The sequence below is a fragment of the Gorilla gorilla genome, chromosome 11, assembly GCF_029281585.2.
Source record: "Gorilla gorilla gorilla isolate KB3781 chromosome 11, NHGRI_mGorGor1-v2.1_pri, whole genome shotgun sequence".
In the NCBI taxonomy this organism is placed as follows: domain Eukaryota; kingdom Metazoa; phylum Chordata; class Mammalia; order Primates; family Hominidae; genus Gorilla; species Gorilla gorilla.
The window spans coordinates 81,751,990-81,771,384 of record NC_073235.2 but is presented as its reverse complement, the minus strand read 5'-3'; positions in this window follow the sequence as shown (position 1 = coordinate 81,771,384).

The window sequence follows — 19,395 nt, the reverse complement described above, 5'->3', positions numbered from 1 at the left end:
TAGCTGGGACCACAGGTGTATCCCACCACACCCAGCTAATTATTTTAATTTTTGTAGCAGCAGAGTCTCACTATGTTGCCCAGGCTGTTCTTGAACTCGTGGGTTCAAATGATTCTCCCACCTCAGCCCCTCAAAATGTTGGGATTATAGGTGTGAGCCATTGCACCTGGCCTCATTAAAAATGTTTAGAAACTAATAAGGTTAGTTGTGTTTATAGTCTACACTGCAACAATGTTAGCTGTACGGAGTCAGAAATGGCATAAAAGGATCCTTTTGTTTTGTAACATGTGGAAAGTACAGTGGTTTGAGAGTAAGCAGATCTGAATTTATTCTTGACTCTAAAATTGATTCATGTGTAGACTAGCATGATGGACCTTGGAAGGAATGGGTCCTATAACATGATAAGTTTCTAAAAGAGAAGCAAGTTTTGAAAGGTTTTTCTACATAGACTTAATTTAGAAAATGGAAAATGGTGGGGACCTAACTCTGGCCTCCAGGGCTCATTGAGTGGTTTCACAGCCTTCAGTAAATCTCTTAATCTTCAGAGCCTTGGCTTTTTTTTTAAATCTATTAGATGAAATTATACCTACTTTGTCTCAGAGAACTGGTTACATGCATTAATAGATGTTGGGGCCAGGCACAGTGGCTCACACCTGTAATTCCAACACTTTGGGAGGCTGAAGAGGGAGAATCACTTGAGGCCAGAAGTTTGAGACCAGCCTGGGGAACATAGCGAGACCCTGTCTCTACAAAAAAATTTAAAAATTAGCCAGGCATAGTGGTTGGAGGCTGAGGCATGTGGATCCCTTGAACCCAGGAGTCTGAGGTTGCCGTGAGCTATGATCACGCCACTGTATGCCAGCCTAGGTGACAGAGCGAGACCCTGTCTCTAAAATTAAATAAATAAAAAAGATGTGAGCATGATTTGAGAACTAAAAAGAAAAACAAGGTACTGTTTTTTATTTCTTTTATTTGTAAGTGCAAGTAAAAGCTACGTCTTCTCTCTGCACATTAGAACATGGTTTTGAAATTAACTGATGCAATATGTATGTAAAGTCCTTTTGGCTCTGTGGAAAACATTTTATATTCATATAAACCCAAATGCAAATACACACACACATAAATATATCAGCTAACAGAACCCTGTAATGTGCAGAGTATAGCACATTTTGGGTACTTAATCAGTTTTCATTGAAGGAACGAATAAAGCTAAAAGCAACAGAGGATCAACTTCTATTGTACTAAATCATGTTTTTAAAAATATATTAAAGCCAGTAATGTCTACAAATGATAAATAAATTTTAAATTTTCATAGTTATATTTAAATTTCAAAGATGTATAGTTTCATAAACAAAAATATAAACTCATCAAGTGATTTCAACAAAATATATTAGTTACTATTTAAATTATCAAATGATAATCTTTTAAAGAGAATTAAAATAATTACTAAATATTAGAATTGCACATTACTTTTGCAGTGTAAAAAAATACCCAGTTATGGAATCTGTCATTTTCCTTTTGTTTCAGAGATTATATTTTATGGTTGTCCTTTTACCTATACAAAACCAGACAGGCCTCTGCCTGTGACCTTCAAAATGTATCACAGTTTCCTCTTGCACCTGGGCCATTATCAGACAAGTTCCACTTTATCTTGATTATAAGAACATGTATTCAGTTAATATTTCTCCATTTTATTAAGTATTTTAGGAAATAAAAAATTATGTCAGAGTTGCTTTACATAGTAATAGCTGTTAAAGAACCTTACTATGTACCAGACACTGGTCCAAGAACTTTATATGCAATTAACTTAATATCCACAACAATCCTATCAGATATGTATGATGTTTATCCTCATTATACAGACAAGAACATGAGATACAGAGAAGTTTAAAATCTTGCCTAAGGTCACACAGCTAATAAATGATAGAGCCAGGATTTGAACTCAGGCAGGCTAGCTCCAGAGCTAATGCTAAGCAATAGGCTTTATTGCTTCTCATCTAAAGGGCCGCATCTTCTTATTTGAATGTGTCATTCTTCACTTGCTTGGAGCCCCACCCTACAAGGCTGGAATAAAAATCACATTTTACCAAACACACATTTGGAGACATTCTATACCAGGGGCTGGCAAACTTTTTCTGTAAAGGACCAGACAGTGAATATTTTAGGCTTTGCAGGCCACTAAGTCTCTGTTGCAAGCTCAAATACAGTGTTTTAGCACAAAAGTAGCCATAGACAAAGTAAACAAATGAACGTGGCTTTATTCCAATTAAAACTTTATTTACAAAAGCAGGCCCTGGGTCAGACTTGTTCCATGGACCATAGTTTGCTAACTCCCATTCCACAGTCTTACTCCTTTTTTATTCATCCAAGTTACTTGGAGCTGTTCTGTGCACAGCTTTAGTTTAGCAGGAAATGGCTCCTATTCTTGCCTGCATGCACAGACAACTCTTAAAAGAAAAGACTCCTTTTTGGTATGTTACTTATTCTATAGCTTTTTATTTGCCTTTCTACCCAATTCTCAGACCTGGGTTTAAACCTTGGGTGCCAATTTCTTGTTCTTTTTAGCAAGATCAATACTTTTTTTTGTTACTGGAGCCTCTAAAAGAAATATTTAGATTTTTGTCATACATTTTTGTTTTCCAAATGTGAAACACTGCCATTTGACTATCCTCAGTGTAACAATAATGATTCAGAAAATGATCATTAATTGGACATTAAACCCATCAGATAAAAAGAGATTGGAAAAGAGGATATTCATTGGTCCCGAAGTATGACCCACAGATGAATCTACTTACTACAAAGAGAAAATATACCTGTCAGTAGTAAGAGCTGGAGGACACCACTTTAATGAAATGGTCAAAAGCAAAGTCATCAATAACGGAATAAACTGGAATTATGTGCCTCCATTTGTAATATAATGGGAAGGACATGACATGACCTATGTAATATTTTTGCCTGAAATCGTTAACCTAAATCCAATCATGAGGAAATAATCTGACAAATTCAAATTATAGGACATTCTGTCATATAATTGGGCCTAGACCTTGAACAAAACAAAAAAACAAGGTAAAGCCTGTTCTAGATTATAGGAGAAAAATATATGACACCAAAATGAAATGGATGAACCTTAATTGGATCTTGGACCTAAAAAAATTGAAAGATACTTTTGGGACTTGGAATGAATATTAGATAATATTATTGAATCAATATGAAGTTTTTTTGGAGATTACAGAAAACTGAATTGACTATTTCTGCCCTCGAAGAACTCATCATCCTTGGGGAAAAACAGACCAATAAGCAAAGAGTTAAACTAGAACATCTTTGACTTTCTCTCTCTAGATAACAATTATTTAAATTGATACATAAAAACAGACTTCACAGTGAGTTCACACAGTTATTAGACTCCACAGTAAGGCACGTAGTTCCCAAAACCCAAGTTTGGACCCAGCTACTATCCATATGAAATAAATATTGTAATAGGAAAGATACGAAAAATACCAAAATCATACTCTGCCCTGAATTTTATTTAAATTCTGTATGGGATTGGAAATGAAATACCAAGGAGATTCCTCCCTGTCACCAAAAATGAACAGAGATAACACAGTATGATAAAGCTTCAAGGAAGAAAAGACATTTAGAAACAGACCTTGAATAAAAGGAAGGAGGATTTCAATAGGCAGAGATGGAAGGAGAAGAGTTCCAAAAACACAGAGGCAGGAAAGAGGAGACCTGTTCCTGAAAGCATGAGCAATGCAATTTTCTTGAGGCACAAAAGACAGAAAAGTAGGTAAAAGCCACTTATGTGGAGGTGTTTGAATGCCAGGCTGAGAAGCAAACATTCAATTCAATCACCAATGTTTTTAAATGGGGTAATACTTTGAGTTATAAGTTTAAGATAATTAATCTAGAGAAAGTATACTGATGGAAGCAGATAAAAACTAAAAATAGGGGAAAAGTATTAGGCGATGGATTAGTCTTTCTCCTGCTACCATAACAAAATAACCCAGATTGGGCTGCGCAGATTGGCTCATGCCTGCAATCCCAGCAATTTGGGAGGCCGAGGTGGGCAGCTCACTTGAGGTCAGGAGTTCAAGACCAGCTTGGCCAACATGGTGAAACCCCATGCTTCTACTAAAAATACAAAAGTTAGATGGGTGTAGTGGCGTGAGCCTGTAATCCCAGCTACTCAGGAGGCTGAGGCAGAAGAATTGCTTGAACCCAGGAGGCAAAGGTTGCTGTAAGCCGAGATTGCACCACTGCATTCCAGCTTGGGTGACAGAGCAAGACTCCATCTCAAAATAAAATAATAAAATAAAATAACCCAGAGTGGGTAGTTTAAAAAAGAGAAATTTATTTTCTCAAAGTTTGGGAGCCTAGAAGTCTGAGATGAGAGTGCCAGCATGGTTGGGTTCTGGCAAGGGCTCTCTTCTTGGCTGGCAAATGGTTGTCTTCTGGCTGTTTCCTCACATGGTGGAAACAGAGCACTTCTGGTCCTTTTCCTATAAGGACACCAGCCCTATTGGATTAGGGTTTCATCCTTATGATCTCATTTAACTTTAATTGCCCTCATCTTAGTAAAGACTCTACTTCCAACACAGTCACATAGGGGAGTAATGTTCAACATGTGAACTTTGAGGGGACATAATTTAGTCCATAGCAAGTGGTTACTTTTACTAAATACTACAGAGAAATAAGATTATTCATATTTGGATGATAACAGTGGGAATAGAAAGAAAAGGCAGATGCTAGAGATAGATTTAAGCCATAGGATTTAGTAAATAGAAGTGAGAGAAGAGGGTGGAACAGCAAGGAAAAGAAGAAAAAGCCAAAACTAACTTCAAAATTCTAAGTTAGCATGACCCCTTGCTACTGGAAACCGAGAATGAAGTAGGAAGAAAGCGAAGCTGGGTGTGTGTAGGGCTGGCTTCATAGGCATAAGACCTGTTCAGTCCAACTGCACCCTGCTCCCAGAAGGGAGCCATGTGTGGTTTAATGCTCTGCTGTCCCTGTCTTGAAATTCTTAATAATTGTATCCTTTAACTTATGTTTTGTAAGTGAAGCTCAATGAGACAATGGAGCATGTGAATGGGCAGACGAGATATGTACAAATACGTGCCTGCTGTTCTTTGCTGCCCTATGTGCCCTTAGCATTCATATGGCCCATGAGCACAGAATTCTGGTGGACCTACAACATGTGAAGGTCAATGAGACTTGAAGCAAGAAAAAGGCAAGCAAATGGCCTGGCGCAGTGGCTCACGCCTGTAATCCCAGCACTTTGGGAGGCCAAGGTGGACGGATCACTTGAGGTCTGGAGTTTGAGACCAGCCTGGCCAGCATGGTGAAACCCCCATCTCTACTAAAAATACAAAAAAAAAACAAAAAAAAATTATCCCGGGTGTGGTGGTGGGCTCCTGTAATCCCAGCTGCTTGGGAGGCTGAGGTAGGAGAATCACTTGAACCCGGCAGGCGGAGGTTGCAGTGAGGAAAGATTGCACCGCTGCATTCCAGACAGAGTGAGGCTCCCTCTCAAAAAAAAAAAAAGTCAAGCATATTATGTCTATGCTTGAGTAAGAGAAGGGGCTGACAGCTCTAAGAGGCCAAACCTTCCCTTTGAACCAGAACTTACTTCAAACACAGAAAAAAGACAATGGCATTCTAAGAAACGTGAATGACCAAGGAACGCTGTTATATCATTTCCTATTCATGTTAGTTTTCTTACTAGTCACCCACTTAAGCTGAAAATAAGAACATAAAAGAAAAGGAGATTATAGAAGATACTTACAAACAAAAGAAAAAGGGAAAACAGGTAACCCGTAGTTCTTTTTCTTTTCAATCCTTCCTAACTAATCAGCAAGTCAAAGGCACACAGTGCAGGCAGGATGTATGTGTATTAAGAAGTGAAATAGTCCAGGTGTGGTGGCTCACACCTGTAATCTCAGCACTTTGAGAGGCTGAGGCAGGTGGATCACTTGAGGTCAGGAGCTCAAGACCAGCTTGGCCAACATGGTGAAACCCCAGTACAAAAATTAGCTGCGCATGGTGGCGTGCACCTGTAATTCCAGCTACTCAGGAGGCTGAGACACGAGAATTGCTTGAACCCAGAAGCCGGGAGGCGGAGGTGGCAGTGAGCAACGATGGTGCCACTGCACTCCAGCCTAAGTGACAGAGTGAGACTCTGTCTCAAAAAAAAAAAAGTGAAATCAAAATTGAGTTAGGTTTGTGTAATGTTTTCACTGTTCTGGTAATAACAAAGTACATATGTATGTACACTGAAATCGCAAAATTTTTGTCATTCTGCATACATTAAATGTTCTATTTGTGTTTGAAACTGGCACTGCACACATAAAAGTCAGTGGCAAAATGCTAATCATTAAACATTTTAATTTGTCTTTACCTGGGATGACATTAAATATCAAATTAAAACACCATGGCAAGTAGAAAGAGAGACCACAGGAAAAAGGAAAAAGCTTTTTATTTCAATACCTTGAATGGCACTTTTTCCTTGCTTTTCAGCAAGGGTCTCCTCACTTTTCATTTATGTGAGGTTCCACAAATTATGTACCTGGCCCTCAGTGTGTGTATGTCTATGTGAAAGAGAAAAAGAGAGGAGTAGAAAGGGAAGGCACACATGCAAGTGTTTCAACTCAGAAGACATATGTCAACATACCATGTGCCAGGCATGTGGCCCTGTACCAGACCCTGGCAAGATACAAAACTGAAGAAGACAGATTGCATTTTGGCTAGTGGAGAATGATGAATCAAATATGGGATTTGCCGAGTTTAAAATAACAGCAGAACTTTCAGATGAAAATATCTAAAAAATAGCTGAACGTGTGTGTGGTACATCTACAAGAAATTTGAAAGTGAATTGCATAGAACTATAATAGTAAATATTTCAATAGCAACAAAAATATGAAAAACATGAGAATGAACTTTAAAATAAATACGCATCATTTATATGAGGAAAATGAAAAGAACTTCTGAAGGACATCAAAGAAGGCTTGAACAAATCAAAAGCATATTATGTTCTTAGACTGGAAGATTCAGCATCATAAGAATGTCAATTCTTCCTAAATTATTCTGTAAATTTCACCTGATCCCCATAAACATAACAATAAGAATTTTTAAAATTTGGAAGTAGACAAGCTGATTCTAAAGTTCATATGTAAAAATATATAAATAATAATCATAAATTTCAAAGGAGAGATGAGGGACTTCCTATTCTATAACAGAAAGGCTACAGTCATTAAAATAGTTTGGAGCATGTTCATTAATAAAACAGAAAGTCCAGTAGAAGACCACAAAACATACAAGGAGATGATACAAGTGCTACTTTTACAGCACTTCGAATTGAGGAAGAAGTAAAATTATTCAGCAAATGATATTCAGACACGTGGATAGCAAGCTGGAAAAAAATTATATTCCTATGTTACACTTTACATGTAAATAAATTCCAGATGGATCAAAGATTTAGACCAAAAAAATGAATCCAAAGTACCAGAAAAAAATATAGAATAATTTTATATTAAATCATATCAGCATGGGAAGGGCTTCTAAGGATAACATAAAACTCAGAAGCTATTAAAGATTGGTAAATTTGACTACATAATAATCACAAAAATTCTGCGGGCAAATTAGTGAAATAAAACCATCCTATATAAACTAAAAACTAAGAAATAATATATACACCAAATATCGGAAGCAAATTGCTATAAATTTTATTTTTTGAGATGGAGTCTTGTGCTTATCACCCAGGCTGGAGGGCAATGGCAGGATCTCAGCTCACTGCAACCTCTGCCTCCCGGGTCCAAACGATTCTCCTGTCTCAGCCTCCCGAGTAGCTGGGATTATAGGCACCTGCCACCAGGCCTGGCTAATTTTTTGTATTTTTAGTAGAGATGGGGTTTCGCCATGTTGGCCAGGCTGGTCTCAAACTCCTGACCTCAGGTGATCCACCTGCCTCAGCCTCCCAAAGTGCTGGGATTACAGGCATGAGCCACCACGCCGGGCCTATAAATTATTTTTAAAAGACCAACTATTCAATGTAAAATATGAGTGAGGAGCTAAAGAATATTTTGAAAATGGTTTATTAGAAAGGAAGTACAGGTGGCTTTTAAACATATATATGAAGATATCAGTCCTCACTATACTACACTGAGATGCTATCTTTCACCTATCAGACTGGCAAAATCCAAAACATTTTATACCACAGTAATCAAGTATTACTGGAGAGGTTGTAAATTGGTACAACCTCAACAAAAGGCAATTTCACAATAACCAATCAAAATAACAAATGCTCATACTTTTTGAACTAGTAATTCTAGTCCTAAGTACTTATCCTGTAAGTACAAAATGATTGTTTATGATAGATTATAAGAGACTTGAAGCAGAGTAGATGTTTATCATTAGAAGACTGGTTAAAAAAATATGACATGTTCAAACAATGAAATACAATACTAGTAGGAAAAGATCTCCAAAATCTATTGTTTTTCTGGGGTGTTTTGATTTTATTTTTGTGTTTGCTTTTTTTTAATTGTTTTTTATTTTTGAGACAGAATTTTGCTCTTTTGCCCAGGCTGGAGTGCAGTGGCATGATCATGGCTCACTGTGGCCTCAACCTCTCAGACTCAAGCCATCCTACAACCTCACCCTCTCAAGTAGCTGGTACTAAAAGCACATGCCACCAAGCCTGGCTAATTTTTTTTTTTTTTTTCATTTTTTGTAGAGACAAGGTCTCACTACGTTGCCCATGCTGGTCTTGAACTCCTAGGCTCAAGCGATCCTCCCACCTCAGGCTCCCAAAGTGCTGGGATTATAAGCATGAGCCACCATGCCTGGCCCAAAATCTATTGTTAAGTAAAAAAAGGTAATGTGTAGAATAGTACATAGTATGGTAATATTTGTGTGGGGAAATTATACACATATACATACATATGTATGTACTCAGATGTTTGTAAATGGATAGAATATTCTTTTGAAGATTTGGTCTTTATTTTAAAATTGCCAGGAGGGGTAAAATATGTAGACACAGAATTGAAAGAGAGAAAAACAAATTGTTTATGTGATTGCCATAAGAATCAGGGAATGTTATCTATGGCCATTACAATAATTTATTTCTAGATGTGTCCTGCTTTAAAAATACTTCTAATTCTGTTAAATAATATCCTATCTTTTTCAGATGCCATTAATTGAGGATCCAAATATTTTCATTTTACTTTGTAGGTCAATTCGTATTTTCAAACGACAATTTAACACATTTTAAACTTAAGAGCTTTTGAAAGAAGGGATTGACTAAATACCTTAATTTTTTTTTTTTTTTTTTTTTTTTTTCTGAGACAAGAGTCTCTCTCTGTTATCCAGGCTGGAGTTCAGTGGTGCGATCTTGGCTCACTGCAACCTCCGCCTCCCAGGTTCAAGTGATCCTCCTGCCTCAGCTTCTTGAGTAGTTGGGATTACAGGCTTGCACAACCTTGCCTGGCTAATTTTTGTATTTTTAGTAGAGACAGAGTTTCATCATGTTGGCCAGAATGGTCTTGAACTCCTGACCTCAAATGATTCACCTGCCTCAGCTTCCCGAAGTGCTGGGATTACAGGCGTGAGCCACTGCACCCGGCCAATATCAGTATTTTCATTCAAGTTAAAGATTAACAAGGTAACAATAAACGTTTTCCATTTTTGTTGGTAGATTCAATGTAGCTCAGAATTTGTATTGTAAAAATTTCTTTTTTTAAGTTCAGGGGTACATGCGCAAGTTTGTTATATAGGTAAACTTTTGTCATGGGGGTTTCTTGTACAGATTATTTCATCACCAAGGTATTAAGTCTAATAGCAATTAGTTATTTATCCTGATTATCCTGATCCTCTCCTTACTCCCACCCACCACCCTCCACTAGGCCCCAGTGTCTGTTGTTCCCCTGTATGTGCCCATGTGTTCTCATCATTTAGCTCCCACTTGTAAGTGAAAACGTGTGGTATTTGGTTTTCTGTCCCTGCATTAGTTTGCTAAGGATAAAGGCCTCCAGCTTCATCCATGTTCCTGCAAAGGACAGGATCTTGTTCTTTTTTATGGCTACATAGTATTCCATGGTGTGTATGTATTATATTTTCTTTATCCAGTCTACCATTGCTGGGCATTTAGGTTGATTCCATGTCTTTGCTATTGTGAATAGTTGTAAATGCATAACTTATTCTTAGATGGTTCCACAAAAGATTATTACTAATAGTGGTGGTTAGCTCCTAGGAGAGAAACTGGATGGCCCAGGGTCAGGGAGAAAAAAGAGACTTATTTTTCACTGTATATTATTTTGTGGTTTTGAATTTAATATTATGTACATATAGTACTCAAAAAAATTAGATTAAGAGACTCAGTATTTAAAAACACTGAGGCATTGAGATAGATTAGGTCTCTGAGTATAAGGATATTGGCAGAAAAGGGCCAAGGACTGACAAATGTCTCTATCTGAAGAAGGAAAAAATGTCAGCTAGACACCATTAACAGGGAAATAGACTGAGAAGTGAAAAACAGGATAAAACAGTGTCATGGACATTGAAAGAGAAGAGTTTTGAGAAGAAAATCAAGGGTTCCAAAAGAAAAGATAAATACCATTATCTGTAAAATAATTATAAAACTTTGTATATCAATATCTGCAAAAAAGTATGGCAGAATTTTAAAAAAGTCAATATACTTAGTATAAAAACAACTAATATAAATCAAGGGAAAAAAACCCAACATTCTAATAGAAAAATTATCTATGAATCATGAAGGGACAATTCACCAAGAAAATACAATTGCCAATAAACATATTATTTTATCATTCAGGAAATGCAAATTTAAAAAGAAGAAATCTTTGCTGATATATTTAGTAAAAAAAATTGTAATGAAGTTCTCAATGCCAATGGGAACATCAATTGGGACATATATTTGGAAATTAGTTTGTTAGCATGTATCAAGAGACCTTATAATTGTTCTTTCTTAAACTTTTTTTTTTTTTTGAGACAGAGTCTCACTCTGTCACCCAGGCTTAAGTGCAGTGGTGCCATCTTGGCTCACTGCAACCATTGCTGGCTGGGTTCAAGCAATTCTCGTGCCTCAGACTTCGCAGTAGCTGAGATTACAGGTGTGTGCCACCACGCCTAGCTAATTTTTGTATTTTTAGTAGAGATGGGGTTTTATTTACTGTGTTGACCAGGCTGGTCTCAAACTCCTGGCCTTAAGTGACCCACCCGTCTCAGCCTCCCAAAGTGCTGGGATCACAGGTGTGAGCCACCATGCCTGGCATGTTTTTTCTTAAATTTGACACTGTATTTTTTATTTCCAGGAATTTGTACCAAGGAAATAATCAAAATTGTCTAATATTATATGCAAAATGTTCATTATAGCATTATATCTGAGAGCAAAACATAAGTCAATTGCAATGTTAATCAATAGGTTAAAAAAACGTGGTTCATTCATAGGATAAAACACTATACAGTCATTAAAATGATATATCCAAAGATTATCTTATTATGCAGAACGGTGCTCATGGTGCAGATTAAATGTTAAAAGCAGGCTATAACATTCTACATAGGGTAAGAAACAATTTTCTAAAAATGTACATATGTGCATAGTGCACACCTTTTTTTGGTTTTTGTTTTTATAGTCAGAGTCTTGCTCTTTGACCCAGGTTGGAGTGCAGTGGTGTGATCTTTTCAAATATTCCAAAATGTCTGTATTATGAGATCACTGGTGGTTTTTCTTTTCCTTATACTTTTCAGAATGGCTGAAATCATCTGCAATGAAAGGTATGTATTTTATAATGAAGAAAGTGATGAATATTATAGCAACAAAAGGGCAGAAAGAAATACATGGTCACCAATTGGATTAGTCCCCTTTTGGGATGCCCAGTTAGCCCACACTCCTCATCCCTGAGAACATTCTCCCAAACCCTGCTCCTTTGCCTTGTATACCCTCTCTCCTAACGGGACTGTCATTCACTCAGTCCACCACCTCTCACATCTGTCTGCCTCCTTCTTAGTTCAGATGCTTATCCTTTCTCACTCAGAAGTTCAAGTTTCCCACATGGTCTTCTACCTTCAGTCTTATAGCCTTCCAATCCAGCTTCCATCTACTTGCAAGTAAGTGTGTTATTTGCAAAATACTAGTGTATTAAGAAGGACAAAAAGGAGAAGGAGAACTTTGTTAGCACCTTGGGTAGTGCCTATAGGTTTAAGTCCAAATTCCTTCGATAAGTTCAATGTCTTCTGTTATTTTGCATTGCCTTTCATTCTAGCTGTGAAGCCCAGCTTGGTTCCTATGTTCTAGACATACTGAGCTATTTGCAGTGCCCTCAGCAGACCTGGGTGCTTTATGTCTCTGCACCTTTGGTCATGTACTTCCTCTGCCACTAATGATGCCATAGCCTGTTTCCATCCATCTGGTCAACACACACTGTCTTTCTAGAAGACTCAAGTGTAAAGCCATTCATGACTTCCCTGGGTAGAGGTAATTTCTCCCTCATTTGTGGTTCTACTTTTTTCCTTTAGTGCTTTATATCACATGGTTTGTGCACATCTTCTTTGATAAATAGACTGAACAACATTTGACATCAGAGAATGTCCTTTTCATCCCCAGATCCTAGTTTAGAGACTGGTGAAAACCTAATAACTATTAGTTGATTAAAAGAAAAAGGGAATGAGTGGTTAACAGTATCAAGTACTATAAAGAGGGAAGAGAGGGAAAAAATCACTGAATATGATAATTAAGTAGTCATTGTTAACTTTGAAAGAACTATGTCAGTTGATTTAGTGGGGAGGCTGCAAGTAGTGAATGAATGGTGAACAAGTAATCATTTCTATTCTGGATATTTTTCACGCACAAGAAAGCTGTCACTGAATGGAAGGAAAAAGAAGATAATGGCTTGAAAGAATATTTGAATTTTGGTTTTTATAAATAACAGAAACATAAATATTTTGTAGCTACAGAAAAAGAAATTACTCACAGGAGAATTCTGATGTCACATGGCAAGATTAATTTTACAGGAAGATCTTAAAGCATGCACATTGCAAGTGCTTCCACAATTTATGCATTTCATTTATTATTAATAACTAGGATGAGAAACTCCTGCTGGCTCTGCATTTTCCCACCCCCTCCTCCACAGCCCCCAAAGGAAAAAATATTAGTCGGATCAACCTCAGATTTTCTGGTTCAGTATTAGTGTGCATGAGCCTATGGATTTTATCTTCTGCCCACCTGCTTGGTGAGCTGCTAGGCCTTTGAAGCAAATGGGCTTTCTCTTTCTCTCTTCCTATTAATTTGATAAGACTGTTTGCATATTTCTTAACATTTCATATATTTTATCTGCTTGTGTTCTGGGCTGCACTTTGTATCATTTCTTCAGATGGGTCCTCGAATTTGCCAATATTTTTATTTAGCTCTGCCTGATGTGTGCTTTAACCAATCAATTGAAATTTTTTACCTCAGCAATTCTATTTTTTTAACTTCTAAGAGGTTTTTTTGGTTTGTCTTCAAATTTGCCTGGTCTTATAGAAGAGCCTCTTATTGCTTGCTTAATTTTTGTGTTTCTATCTTTTAAAACATTAAACATTTCATATAATTTGTTTCATATTCTTTGTCTGATCATTCCAGTATGTGAAACTCCGATTGAACTAAATGTGATGTTGGTTATTTCTGATACTTTCATGAATTTGCTTGTTTATATTTTTTATAACCCTTGATTATGAACTCCCATTTAATTGATTTTAATCTGTGGGAATCCTGGAGTCCTAATCTGAAGATGTGTTTCTCCAAAACTCATCTTCTATGTGGAGCCACATGCCCCACTAGTAATCTGGAACCACCGTAACTCCTCTCCAGGTTTCTGGCTTTGTGAGAGCTGCTCTTCATCAGTTCTCCAACTTGCCCCAGGACCCTTTCTCTGGGTCAGTCTGACCTGGTGACTTATAGCCCACTGCTTTGCTTTCATTCCCCCAAATCGTGTAAGCCTAGAAGTGCATGGCATTATCGTTTTGTAGCAAAATAAGACCTTTCTCCGATTTTCTTGTGAACCCCTTTCAATCAAACTTCCTCTCCCATCATTCCATCAAAACTGCTTTTCCTAAGGTCACCAATAATCTCCAAGTGCAAGGGTCACTTTTGCACCTCATCTTACTTCTTGTCTCAGTCTGTTTGTTCTGCCATAATAGAATACCTGACATGGAGTAATTTATAAGTAACAGAAATTTATTTCTCATGGTCCTGGAGACTGGGAAGTCTGAGATCAAGGCACTGACGGGTTCAGTGCCTGATGAAGGCTTATTTCTCATAGGTGACACCAACTATGCCCTTATGCCCTCACAAGGTCAAAGTATGGAAGCACAAAACAGACCAAATTCCCTCCCTTGAGCCCTTTTATAAGGACACTAATCCATTCATGAAGGCAGAGCCCTCACGGGCTGATCGCTTCCTAAAAGTCCCTCCTCTTAATAATGTTGCATAGGAGATTCACTTTCAACATGAGTTTTGGGAGGAACACAAATATTCAAACCATATAGTCCTTGCTGTGATGATATTTTTAATTTTTTTATTTTTAATTTTTGTGGGTACATATAGGTGTATATATTTATGGGGTTCATGAGATGTTTTGATCAAGCATGCAATGCATAATGATCACATAATGAAAAATGGTGTATCTATCCCCTCAAGTATTTATTCTTTGTGTTATAAACCATGCAATTATGCTCTGCTAGTTATTTTAAAATGTAAAACTATTATTGACTGTGCTCACCCTGTTGTGTTATCAAATACTAGGTCTTATTTATTCGTTCTATTTTTTTGTATCCATTAACAATCCCCATCTCCCCCCAACCACCCCACTATCCTTCCCAAACTCTGGTAACCATCCTTCTACTTTCTATCTCTATGGATTCAACTATTTTGATTTTTGGATCCCACAAATAAATGAGGACATGCAATGTTTGTCTTTCTGTACTTGGCTTATTTCACTTAACGTAATGACCTCCAGTTCCATCCATGTTGTTGCAAATGACTGAATCTCATTCTTTATATGGCTGAATAGTACTCCATTGTGTATAAATACTACATTTTCTTTATCTATTCATCTGTTGATGGGACACTTCGGTTGCTTCCAAATCTTGGCTATTGTGGACAGTGCCTCAACAAACATGGGAGTGCAGATATCTCTTCAATATACTGAGTCCTTTTCTTATGGGTATATATAGCAGTGGGATTGCTAGATAGCATGGTAGCTCTATTTTTAGTTTTTTGAGGAACCTCCAAACTGTTTTCCATAGTGGTTGTACGAATTTACATTCCCACCAACAGTATACGAGGGTTTCCTTTTCTCCACATCCTCACCAGCATTTGTTATTGCCTATCTTTGGATGTAAGCCATTTTAACTGGGACGGGATAACATCTCATTATAGTTTTGATTTGCATTTCTCTGATGATTAATGATGTTGAGCATCTTTTCATATGTCTGTTTGCCATTTGCATGTCTTCTGTTTTACTTAGCTAATCTGGCTAAGGGTTTATCAATTTTGTTTAACTTTTCAAGAAACCAACTTTTTGTTTCATTAATTTTTTTTTGTATTGTTTTCTGCATTTTAATTTCATTTATTCTGCTCTGATCTTTATTATTTCTTTTCTTTTGCTTTTTGGGGTTTTGGTTTGTTTTACTTTTCTATTGCTTTAATATGTATCATTCTATTGTTTATTTGAAGTTTTTCTTATTTTTTATGTAGGCATTTATAGCTATAAACTTTCCTCTTAGTAGTGCTTTTGCTGTACCCATAGGTTTTGGTATGTTATGTCTTCATTATCATTTGTCTTAAGAAATTTTTCGATTTCCTTCTTAATTTCTTCATTGACCCACTGGTCATTCAGGCACATACTGTTTAATTTCCATGGAATTGTACTGTTTCCAAATTCATTTTGTTATTGATTTCTAGTTTTATTCCATTGTGATGAGAAAAGATGCTTCATGTTATTTCAGTGTTATTGAATGTTTTAAGACTTGTTTTATGATCTATCCTTGAGAATAATCCATGTGCTGAGGAAAAGAATGTGTACTCTGTAGCCATTGGGTGAAATGCTCTGTAAATATCTATTAGGTCCATTTGGTCTGTAGTGCTGATTAAGTCCAATGTTTCTTTGTTGATTTTCTGTCTGGAAGATATGTTCAACGCTGAAAGTGGGGTGTTGAAGTCTCCAGTTATTATTGTATTGGGGTCTATCTGTCTCTTTAGCTCTAATAATATTTGTTTTATATAGCTGGGTGCTTCAGTATTGGGTGCATGTATATTTAAAATGGTTATATCCTCTTGCTGAAGTGACCCTTTTATCATTATACAGTGACCTTCTTTGTCTCTTCTGATAATTTTTGTCTTGAAATATGTTTTGTCTGATATAAGTATAGTTATTTTATTGGTTTACTGCTCTTTTTTGGTTTCCATTGGCATGGAGTATCTTTTTCTATCCCTTTATTTTCAGTCTGTGTGTGTCTTTATGGGTGGAGTGTGTTTATTATGGATAACAGATCATTGATCTTGTTTTTTAAAAATCCATTCAGCTCATCTATGTCTTTTGATTGGAGAGTTTAATCCATTTACATTCAATGTTATTATTGATAAGTAAGTGATTTGTTTTCTGCTAGTTTCGTGGTCTTCTCTTCCTTCTTTCTTTCCTTTCCGTCTTCCTTTTAGTGAAGGTGATACTCTTTGGTTATATGATTTAGTTTCTTGCTTTTTACTTTTTGTGTATCTGTTGTATGATTTTGGTTTGAAGTTACCATGAGGCTTGCAAATACTATCTTATAACCTATTATTTTAAGCTAACAACAACTTAACACTGCGATATGGTTTGGCTGTGTCCCCACCCAAATCTTATCTTGAACTGTAGGTCCCATAATCCCCTCATGTCTTGGGAGGGACCTGGTGGGAGGTAATTGAATCATGGGGGTGGGTTTTTTCGTGCTGTTCTCATGATAGTGAATAAGTCTTATGAGATCTAATGGTGTGCACCATGTAAGATGTGACTTTGCTCCTCCTTCACCTTCCACTATAATTGTGAGGACTCTCCAGCCATGTTTAACTGTGAGTCCATTAAACTTCTTTTTCTCTATAAATTACCCAGTCTCGGGTATTTCTTTACAGCAGTATGAAAATGGACCAATACACAATGTTTGCATAAACAAACAAACAAAGGAGCAAGCAAAAAGAAGGCAACACTCTACACATTAACTTTGTCCTCCTGCTTTTTAACTTTTTGTTGTTACTGTTTACATCTTATTGTACTCTCTATGTCTTGAAAAGTTGTTGCAGCTCTTATTTTTCACTGGTTCATTGTTTAGTCTTTTTACCTATGATAAAAATATTTTACAGGCCAGACTTGGTGGCTCACGCCTGTAATCCCAGCACTTTGGGAGGCCGAGGCGGGTGGATCACGAGGCCAGGAGATTGAGACCATCCTGAGTAACACAGTGAAACCCTGTCTCTACTAAAAATACAAAAAATTAGCTGAGCGTGGTGGGGGGCGCCTGTAGTCCCAGCTACTCAGGAGGCTGAGGCAAGAATGCCGTGAACCCGGGAGGCAGAGCTTGCAGTGAGCCAAGATTGCGCTACTGCATTCCAGCCTGGGCAACAGAGCAAGATTCTGTCTGAGAAAAAAAAAAAAAAATTTACACACCACAGTTACAGTGTTACAGTATTTTGTACTTTTCTGTGTACTTACTATTACCACCGAGTTTTATACTTTCAGATGATTTCTTCTTGCTCATTATTGTCTTTTTCTTTCTGATTAAAAAGCTTCCTTTAGCATTGTTTATAGGACAGGTCTGGTGTTGATGAAATCCCTCAGCTTTTGTTTGTCTGGGAAAGTGTTTATTTCTTCTTCATGTTTGAAGGGTAATTTCAGCAGATGTACTATTCTAGATTAAAGGATTTTTCCTTTAGCACTTTAAACATGTCATGCCACTCTCTCCTGGCTTATAAGGTTTCCACTGAAAAGTCTGCTGCCAGATATATTGGACCTCCATTGTATGTGATTTGTTTAGTTTCTCTTGTACCTTTTAGGATCCTTTCTTTATCCTTGGCCTTTGGGAGCTTATTTATTAAATGCCTTGAGGTTAAATCTGCTTGGTGTTCTATAACTTCCTTGTGCTTGAATATTGATATCTTTCTCTAGGTTTGAGTTCTCTGTTATTATCCCTTTGAATGAACTTTCTATGCCATCTCTTTTTCTACCTCCTCTTTAAGACCAATACCTCTTAGATTTGCCCTTTTGAGGCTATTTTCTAGATCTTGTAGGTGTGCTTCATTGTTTTGTATTTTTTGTTTGTTTTTGTTTGTTTTTGTTTTGAGATGGAGTCTTGATCTGTCGCCAGGCTGGAGTGCAGTGGCACCATCTCGGCTCACTGCAACCTCTGCCTCCCAGGTTCAAGCAATTCTCCTGCCTCAGCCTCCTGAATAGCTGGGACTGCAGGCACATGCCATCACTCCCCGCTAATTTTTTTTTTTGTCTTGTATTTTAGTAGAGACAGGGTTTCACCATGTTGCCCAGGCTGGTCTCGAACTCCTGACTCAGGTAATCTGCCTACCTCAGCCTCCCAGGCATGAGCCACCTTACAGGCATGAGCCACCACGCTTGGCCTGTTTTTAATTTTTTATTTTGTCTCCTCTGACTGTGTATTTTCAAATAGCCTGTTTCTAAGCTTATTAATTCTTTCTTCTGCTTGATCAATTCTGCTGTTAAAAGACCCTGATGCATTCTTCGGTATGCCAATTGCATTTTTCAGCTTCAGGATTTCTGTTTGATTCTCTGTAATTATTTTAATCTCTTTGTTAAATTTATCTGTTAGAATTCTGAATTCCTTCTCTGTGTTATCTTGAGTTTCTTTTTGAGTTTCCTCAAAATAGCTATTTTGAATTCTCTGTCTGAAAGGTCACATATCTCTGTTTCTCCAGGAGCGATCCCTGGTGCCTTATTTAGTTCATTTAGTGAGTTCGTGTTTTCCTGGATTGTCTTGATACTTGTAGATGTTCACTGGTGTCTGGGGACTGAAGAGTTAGGTATTTATTGCAGTAGTTGCAGTCTGGGCTTGTTCATACCTGTCTTTCTTTGGAAAGCTTTCCAGCTATTTGAAAGAATGTGGGTACTGCAATTTAAGCTGTATCTGCTTTAAGGGGAACCCCAAGCACCATAGTGCTGTGGTTCTTGCAGACTCACAGATGTACCATCTGCATGGTCTTGGACAAGGTCTGGAAGAATTCTCTGGATTACAAGGTAGAAACTCTTGTTCTCTTTCCTTACTTTCTCCCAAGCAAATGGAGTTTCTTTTCTGCTCTGAGCCACCTGGAGCTGGAGGTGGAGTGACACAAGCACCCCTATGGCCACTACCCCT